Below are 10,129 nucleotides of genomic sequence, written 5' to 3' on the forward strand. Positions count from 1 at the left end.
AAAAACCTAGGGAGGATTTAACCTAACTATCCTCAAAGTAAAACAGATCCATTAAAAAGAATTGAAGTTTATACAATAATACTTAGGCCACTAACATCCTATTGCTACCTCGAGTAGAAAACTTACTACCATGACCATGTAATAGCTCTGATTCCACAGACTACTTCTTTCTTTGATCCACTGTAACAACAAGTTTTCCTACTTGTGACTTTGAGACTCCACTCAAAAGTTTCTGATCTTCTTTAAATTCTTTATGCAACAATTGAAGCAATCACCAAGTTCTTGACATGAATCTTGATCTTGATAACCCTAAATGTGTATGAAGGTAAACACTTTTAAATCTCACAAGAAATTCAATACACAGCACATCAAAGACTTCTAAAATATAGCTAAGGTTTCTTCTTTTATACTTGGAGTAAAACACAAAACCCTACATGTCAAACCAGGCTTGGGTTGAATTGAAAATTCTACAAAAAAATAAATTTGCATGTGGTTTGATCGATCGAGTCTAATTTTTGATCGATCGATCCTTGTAGATTAAGTCTAATAAATTCTGCAATCACTCAATTCCAATTTTACAAATAAACACACTTTGAGAAAACCAAAAATTAGACTCAATGTTTTGATCATTGTTTGCCAACATATTACAAAATGAAGTTTTAACACATTTAGTTCCTAAAGTCTTAAAACCTAACAAACTCCCCCTTTGGCAATCCGTGACAAAACACATCAATAGATTTCAGGAATATTTTCATCCTTATTTTCCAGTAGGCATAGTTTTTCAAACCAAAGTGAGGTGGGATCACAAGAAGTGACCGTGTTCCATGACAGTAGGGGGTCAAGGATCAACACTTAGATCAAAAGATCTAAATACATAAGAGCTAACCTGCTCTAATACCATTTGTATATTTTTAGATTCCTTAACCAAGTGATTACTTAGCCAAGTGATTACTTAGATAAATTATTCAGATCTAGGTTAACAGAATAAAATCATATCATGTAAGTAAAGCGGAAATATAAAGAACACATGATATGATAACCCAGGAAAACCAAACCGGTAAAAAACCTGGGGATGATTTAACCTAGCTATCCTCAAGGTAAAACAGATCTACTATGAAAGAATTGAAATTTGTACAATAAGACTTAGACCACTAATATCCTATTGCTACCTCAAATAGAAAACTTACTACTACAACCATGTGACAGCTCCGAGTCCATGGACTACCTTTTTCTTTGATCCACTGCAACTATAAATTCTCCTACTTGTGACTTTGAGATTCCACTCAAAGGTTTCAAATCTTCTTTAAATTCTTTATGTAGTAACTAAAGCGATCACCGAGTTCTTGACATGAATCTTGATCTTGATAACTCTAAATGTGTATGAAGATAAACACCTCTAGATTTTGCAAGAGATTCAATACACAACACATCAAAAACTTCTAAAACGTAGCTAGAATTTCTCCTTTTATACTTAGAGTAAAACACAAAACTCTACACGTCAAACCGGGCTTGGACTGAATTGGAAATTCTACAAAAAAATAAATCTGCACATGGTTTGATTGATTGAGTCTAATTTTCGATCGATTAAGCCTTGTAGAGTTAGTCCAATAACTTCTGCAATCACTCGATTCCAATTTTACAAATAAACACACTTTGAGCAAACCTAAAACTAAACTCAATGTTTTGATTATGGTTTGCCAACATATTACAAAATGAAATTTTAATACATTTAGTTCCTAAAGTCTTAGAACCAAACACAAAGAAATCGAAGCATGATGAAGGAAGGTATATCTTTTATCTTTCATCATTTTTTGGTAACTGAAGTGAAAACACTAGCTACTTAGTAGTTACTAACTAGCTAGTTACATTGGCAAGGGAAGATATAAATATAAAGGTTTTTACTTTGAGATCGATATTGAATTTAAACTCATACTTTAATTTTGTGGTGAAAGATAAAGTTTGACTATAAATTAGTTTGTAACTAATAGCTACAACTCCTACAAAAAAGAAAAAAAAATGAAAAAGAAAAAAAAATTAACATGATTATATATTTAAAAATTTTAACCATTGCATTGATGACATAACTATTGATCTTTGTTATTTGATTTTTTGAAAATTTTGAAAGAATGATGGATATAAGAAAAAAATATATTCCAATGATGGATTTAGCAAATGTAAGATCTAATAAAAAAAAAAAATTTAAGTGGAGTTGTAACCATTAGCCAAATTTTGTCCTTTTGCAATTCTTTTCATATTAATAAGATATTATTTACTATTTAATTTATAAACTTATTTTTTTATGGATAATTTTAGACTATAAAAGCTTCAAATTTAAACATTTGATTGATGACATAATTTTTGATCTTTGATATTTGATTTTCTAGAAATTTTGAAAGCGTGATGGATGTAAAAAGTAAATATATTCCAATGGTGGATTTAGCAAAATTAAGATTTAATAAAAAAATATTGAGTAGAGTTGTAATCATTGACCAAACTTTGCTCTTTTGTAATTTTTTTTTATTTTATAGATATGATAAAATTTTAATTTATGGGATTTGTATCATGATAATCACTCTTTATTAATTAGTTCAAAACATCAATTTATTTTTTGTATAGATAGGATTCAAACAAGGAAAGTCAATACTGTACGAGTATCAATCAAACCAAAATGTGAAAATTAAATAGGGCTTTATAGCCCGAGATATGTATTGAATGTATACTTGGGAGGTAATCGGGAGAGAGGAAAGAACCACAAGAAAGCACAAGTCTTTGTTGCATACTTGCATAGTGTTTTTCTTTTTTTCTTTCTTTTAATTTTAATTTATTTTTTTAAAGATTTTGACAACTAATAATTTTTGGACTATACTAAAGATGAAATTAATTAGTCTCCGTAGTTCATCACATGGGCTTCCTTTTTTTGTTTTTTATGAAATGTTTTTCCTTATTCGCATCATATGGTTTACCTATCATGAAGTGCTTCACTTTAGCTATTTTCTTAACGTTTAAATTAAAATTTATAAGACACTATCTTGTCTTTATTGTTTTTTTCCCCTACTTTGATCAATGAAGGTGTATCATAAAAAATTGGGTAATGTGACAAAATCGTGTGCACAAAATACTGAGGGGAAATATATATTCCATACTTTGATATTAAACTGAGCGCAAGACTGTGTCCCATATATAGTTTTATTTATTTAAATCATAGCTTCATATACAGGATCATTTTTTTTTTTTTTTGGATGAAAATATATAGGATTACTTAATCCTAAGCGCAAGTCAATGTTGCAATTTTTTGTTTTCTGGTTTTCTTTTTTGGGTTGGAAAGGAAATGCAAGGAATTTGCGTTTATAATTTTTTTACAGAGAGAAAAGACATTTATATACACTTAGCCAGATTAGTAATCGGAACATTTGCTAATTCAGGTTCTGTTAGCTACATTCTTGGTTTTATTCTTCAAAGCTTTAGAGTCTCGAATCTACTACTGTATTGGATGAACTTATATTGTTATCTTAAAACGGAATGGACCACCTTTTTTAAACATTATCTTTTGGAGAAAGTTTAACTTCTAATATATTTGGAGTTATCAACCTAACATGTAGCAATTGAGAAAACTATTTATGTGTAGTTTTAGTTACATAAACTTTTTAATGAGTCATGAGTAATGAGCTAGTCATGTAACTTGTTTAATTAAATAATACACAATGATAAATAATTTGTAATCAATGAGTTGAAAATGATAACGTTAAATATATTTGGAGCAAAACAACGTTTTGCACAATATAATATAAAAACTAAAAGCAAAATCCATTTTTCAACTGTTTTTTCATACGTATTTCGAGGATTAACAAAAGTCAACTTTTTGTACTGCCAGTCTTATAATATTATCGAACCAGTTAATATCATTTTATAATATTTATATTTTTTTTTTCCAAACCCACGTTTGGTGTCATGCCAACTTTATATATATATATATATATATATTAACAATATTTATTTATTATATGATTAAATTGTCATTAATAATTATATCTACATCTTATTTTTCAGCTGTGCAGATGAGAAAGAAGTCCATTCCTCCACAAAATTTCACGAGCCTCTCAATTAATTGTCTCATCACTATCATACTTGGAATTTTTGCAACACACTATCAAGTCTTGGACATCTCTCCACTCAAAGAATATGGTGCAATCATGTTGTTCTTCTTCATGGCAGCTGTTATCTACTGCATTGCACTTTTGGGAATAATTGTAGGACCTCAAAACGCAAAATACCTGCCCATGTTGAAGTTTATTTGTGTCACTTCTGCAATTCTTCCATGTGAGCTCCTTTTGTCAATCCTCGTTGATCGCTTAAGGCTGCTCATGATAAATTTATGTGGAATCCTCGTAGAGCTTCTACGTCGCTGGTACAAACAAATTTATCAATACTTCAGCAAGATAGCTATTCTGGTACTTAACACATTCCGTAATTTGTTCCATAAATTTATGAAGCATTCAACAACCTCAGTTTGATTGGCGGGACAAAGGAGAACAAGGTCAAGACCAGGGGCGGAGCTACATGTTAGGGTAGGGGGGCAAATTTTTGAAATTTTTTTTTGCTATATAGAAATATTTAATATTTTAATAATTAGCCCTCAAAAATGGGACTTGGCCCCCCTCAACTATTTGAGTTGGTCCAATAATGTTCTTAAAAAAAATTATCCAAAATGTAAAGTAGTTATAGAGAACATATTGTTTCTCAAATTTATTTTTTATGATAAAATGTGTTCTCGTATTGTTTAAAGTTTTGGATCATTTATGCCGTGAACACTTCATTAATTTAATTGAAATTTTTTTACTCACAACGGTAAAAAATTTGGTAACTTATATTGAAAATTAAAATTGTAAGGATTTCATTATAGAAGATGGTGAAAGATTAATTTAATTCTATGAAATATTTAATTTTAAGAATTCATTATGAAAGATACTAATTTTTTGTGTATGTGTATAGATACATGTGTTTGTGTATGTATATAAAAGTTTGTATAGACTAATAAATTAGTAACACAAATCGATCCCTCCAAACAAAAATTTCTGGCTCCGCCCCTGGTCAAGACAATGGTGATGTTATTAGTTAATGCTTTGTAGTTTTCTATGCATTTAGTTGTTTCCTATGTATTTTGAACTTGTCATTTATGGTCATTTACTTGCATGTATCTAGGTGCGTATATGATGGATATGTGTAAGGATTGTCATTTATGTTTAAAAAAGATATACATGTAATGGTTTGTAGTGGAGAATCAATTAAATAAAGAAGAAGAAGAAAATTACAGCCCTATTCTCTCTCCTTTGTTCAAAAAATACTTGTCCTCTTAAAAAAAAATTATCCTTGACCGCAAAATCTTAAGAGAAAGTTAGCAAAATCATTGTCCCTTTCTATTCCTAAGCCAACCTATATGATAGCATCAGAGATTAGTTTGAGTGAAAAACAAGCTAGGTGTGAAGATTTATGACAGGAATTCCATGAGCCTCTCAACTTTCTCATTGCAATCTTGTACTAAGCTTTTGAGGAATAATTGGCAAATCTTGAACACAAACTTGTCTAGATATAGATCTTAGAATCTATAGGTATTATTAGATAATGTTCAAGGTGATTCAAGTCAAGATTCAAGAACAAGTAAGCTGCAAAAAGAAGATATCAGAATTTTCCTGATTCAACTGACTAAAAGACAGGCTCAACCGATTGAAACACATATTTGTAGAATTCTATTTCAGCCCAAACTTTACTTAAACATATTGGGTTTCAAATAAAACACTAGTAGCATATGAAGGAAACCCTAAGTATGTTTTTATAAGGCTTTTTAGAGAAAGAAGAGTGTGCTTCCTTTGTATCTAGGGTTTTGAACCCAAAAAACTCTCTCATATCTTCTATTGGTGTTATTCGTTGAAAAATCTCAAGATCTGGTGTTGTAAAAGTTGCTGCCTTCTCTGGTCATCAAAGATGTTGATGATCTAATCCTTCAAGGGTGGTTTTGGAGTCACAAATAGGAGAGTTTGTGTTGCTAAACTTTTGAGTGGAGTCTCAAAGTCATAAGTGTGGGTGTTTGTGTTGGAAAGGCTTGATAGAGAAGGAGTCTGTGGATTCGAAACTTGCACGTGGTCGTGTTAGTAAGTTTTACATGTGGTAACAATAGAATGTTAGTGGTCTAAATCTTATTGTAAACTTCGATTCTCTATAGTGGATTTTCTTTTTACCTTGAGAATAATTAGGTTAAATCCTTCCCATGTTTTTTACCAGTTTGGTTTTCCTAGATGATCATATTATTGTGTTCTTTATTTTCTGCTGCTTTACATGATATGAATTTATTGTTTTAACCTAAATCTGAATAATAAACCTAAATATTCACTTGGTTAATTAATTAGGTTAAACAATCTAGTTTACAGGGATCTAAAAACTAACAACTCGGACATCTCTCCACTCATTGAACATGGTGCAATTATGTTGTACTTTATCATTGTAGTAGCTATGTATGGCATTGCACTTTTGGGGATGAAACTAGCCTAACTAGGATCTGAAAATGCAGACTACCTCCAAATGTTCAAGTTTGTTTGTGTCGTTTGTGCAATCCTCTTCGATCCCTTAAGGTTGCTCATGATAAATTTATGTGGTGTCCTTGTAGAGCTTATTCGTCATAGGTACAAACAAATTTATGAGCTCATTTTTCATGCAACTAAAATGGTGCTTAATTTATCCAAAAAGAATTATCAATCAGTTTGTCACATATCACAATCACATTGGATCCAACAAAAACGAAAAGCATTCAACAAGTTTACTTTGTTTGGCGGCAGCATAGAGAAACAAGATCAAGATGAAGGTGGTCAGATTGCAGATATAGTCTAATCGGCCCATTTGTGTGGAATAGCACTGGTAAAACAGATATAGTTTAGTCTAACCGACCCATTTGTGGTCAGATTGCAGATATAGTCTAATAGGCCCAGTCTTGGCCACACCCTACAATCATTCATTCTATTGTACTATGCTAGGATACCACTTTGTACCAGTTGCTTCGGCCTTTTTATAAAATATCATTTTTAGTTATGTCATATATGTATAGAATGGGTAAATGGAATGGCTGAAAGAGGTATGCTTTCAGATGATGTGCATACAGTGGGCGAGTGGAAAGGTATTAGGCTTATAAATAGGGCTCAATTAGGCCCAATAGGATTTCAAGGACTGCATTTTGTTCTCCTCTTTTGCATGTTCAAAATTTCGATTTGAGCTGGGGGAAAAAAAATTTACTTTGAAATCTAGGGACTACCAAAATTAAAGCAATTTGTCCTAATTGAATGTCAAATTAGCTAGCTTTATGATTAAGGGTCAAAAAGAACAAAATTTCATTTGTTAACCAAACTTTGATTGAGTTAACCTATAAGGCTATTCGTAGGTCAGTCTAGATTAGGTTTATGTTCAACTCAGAACCAACCCAATTGGATTTGTTTAGATCATTGACTTGTAAGAGGAATCGGTTTAGGTGAGTTGGGCCTCCTCAAGAAGCAAGTCAGTCCTTAGTCGGAGTCGAGCTAGCTAAAACTTGTTTGATCTCGGGGTTGAGATAATTTTTTTTTTTTTTTTTTTTCATTTGCTTTTGTTTAGTACTTCACAATCTTCACCCTTAATTTTCTTTAAATTTAATTTGAGTAACTTTTCCCCCTTCTGATAACATGAGTTGATTGACATGCACATTAAATTAGTTTTATTTGAGTGATTGGAACTTGGAAGACGTGCGGTGCAGTTTAACAATCTTAATTTCTAGGCTACTAAGAAAGCAGGCCATAGGCCCATAAGGCCATAACCCAATTCTTCAATTAAAACCTGCACTGGTCAGCCCGATCAGAGCTCAAAATTCCCCCTGCGCACAACATTATAGTCACTAGGTGAACCAAGTTTTTCTCAATATGAATATTTTTAATAAAATAAATTATTTCTCAACAACTATTCAAAGCTTTTGGTATTTCACATCAATGTGTTTTGTATGTATGTGGTACATGGGCAATCTTGCATAGTTGCATTGAGTCTAATGCTTTCTAAAATAAAATTTTGCATTTTCACAACATTCTTATTTTGTGTTGTGGTGAATTATGATATAATTTATTTTCTTTTGGCTTATTGTAGGTTAACACAACTTCTTGCGAGAATTTGTTATGGCCGTAAAAAATTCATTTTTTTGGGGGTTCTCCCCAAAAGGTATGGACAATGCCCTTATAGTAAAATATATATGAAAACTATGACATCTTTAGTGTATAAAGTTTGGAATAAAATGAAACAGATAGGTTTCCATCCAAAAGATACCTTCCTACACACTTGTCATGCGTGTGTGCAAGGTGGTGACCCAGGAAACAAGCTAAGCTTCCGCTCTATACTTGTCCCACAATTGAATCGTCATATTTATGCCAACAATTTTTTTAATTATTTTTAAAAAACTTTACTGTGGAGCTATATAATATTAGAGCATTTTTCTTAGTTTAGTCTCTTATCGGTTAATTATAAAAGACTATCTAAGTCCTTAGATTTTAAATAAATATAAATTCTGGAATTTTGTGATGTCTTGCTTGATCCATATTACCAATTTACCATATATCATTTTAGTTAATGAGTTATCAAATCGGAGAAAATTCATGAAATTCATTGAATCTAGTATAAGTATCATAATCTAAGAAAATTTTCTTTTACTTCATTAAAATATATATATATATATATAAAACTAAATTGGACCAAGTCAAATTTTTGTTTTTTTTTTCGTTTTTTTTTTTTTTTTGGACATAGATTTAACCTATGACGTTCACTCATGATAATAGCTCTCTATTATCAGACCAAGACACTAATCGATTTTTGTTGTAGGCGGGGATATAACCCTAAATCTCTTATTCAATCATCGGAGACTTTACCAATTGAACTAATTAGAATCTACTGACCAAGTCAATTTGGCTTTTGAATTTCAACACTATGGGCACCATTGTGACATAAATGGTATTTTAGTTTCTCAAATTGCATTAAATAATTATCTTTTATTTTTGAATTTAGGGGCCAAAATATTATCACTAATGAGGCGATTTTTAGCAAAAGCAAATTGATGTTTAGAGATGATGGATGACAAAAATAGCTTTAATATATTTGCAAGGATTTTTGAAAATATCTTGTAGAGGGCATTATACAAACTAATGGATCAAAATTCACGAGCATGTCAGGCCTTTTAACCTTTGGAATAAGAGTTATAAAGGTATGGTTCACAGGGTATGATAAAGTATCTGTAAACAACTAGGATAAAATAGATTGGGTGACCTCTTAATCCACTGCTTGCTAGAAGTGTTGATAAAAGAGAGGAGGCATCCCACGTGGCCTTGGTGCTTTAAGCGGGGCCATCTACTTAAGTGTTGCCAAAACTTCCCACTCCTTAAACTCCTCAGTCAACTGTTCATTCATGCTTGTTGTGCAATTTGTGGAATATAATCTAGGTTCATCGGTTGGGCTTCTTGATTTGGGGTTGTGAAAGTTCTACATAATAATCAATCAAAACTTCTCCCACCTCCTCGGGTTGGTCACGCTATTGTCCAGATTTGTCTCTAACGCTCTAGAGATGACTAAATTTCTAGTTTGAGATAAATCAAACAAGTAAAATAATTTCACAAATGCAAATTTGTATTGATGAATATGTGATATAATTCTCTAAAATTATGAGTGATCCTCTAATTCGATCTCCTTGAAAGACTTATTGGTTGGAATGGTAACAATTTGATTTTGACTCGAACACCAAATATCCTTCAATTTGGCTGAAGGATGGATTGAAGACCCTTGAAATAGAATTACACTGAATCTATGGCTATGAGCTTGTTAGAAATTCTTTGTTTTTTGTGTTCTTTGTGTTCTTGGTGCGTTCTTTGTCTTCGAAGGTTTGTGGTGGAAGTTCTTCAGTGTTTTAGAGGCTTGAATCCGTAGAGCTTCGTTGATTTATGGTTTGTTGAGGTTTTTGGAGACTTTTAAGCTTGATTCCAGCAAACTTCGAGATCTAGGTTGATAGTTTGGATGGTTTTGCTTTGAATGTTCTACGGTTTTGAGGTTAAAGTTTTTGAAGGCTTTGAGGCTTGAATCCTGC

The sequence above is a fragment of the Quercus suber genome, unplaced genomic scaffold (genome assembly GCF_002906115.3).
Source record: "Quercus suber isolate HL8 unplaced genomic scaffold, Cork oak 2.0 scaffold_94, whole genome shotgun sequence".
Lineage (NCBI taxonomy): Eukaryota > Viridiplantae > Streptophyta > Magnoliopsida > Fagales > Fagaceae > Quercus > Quercus suber.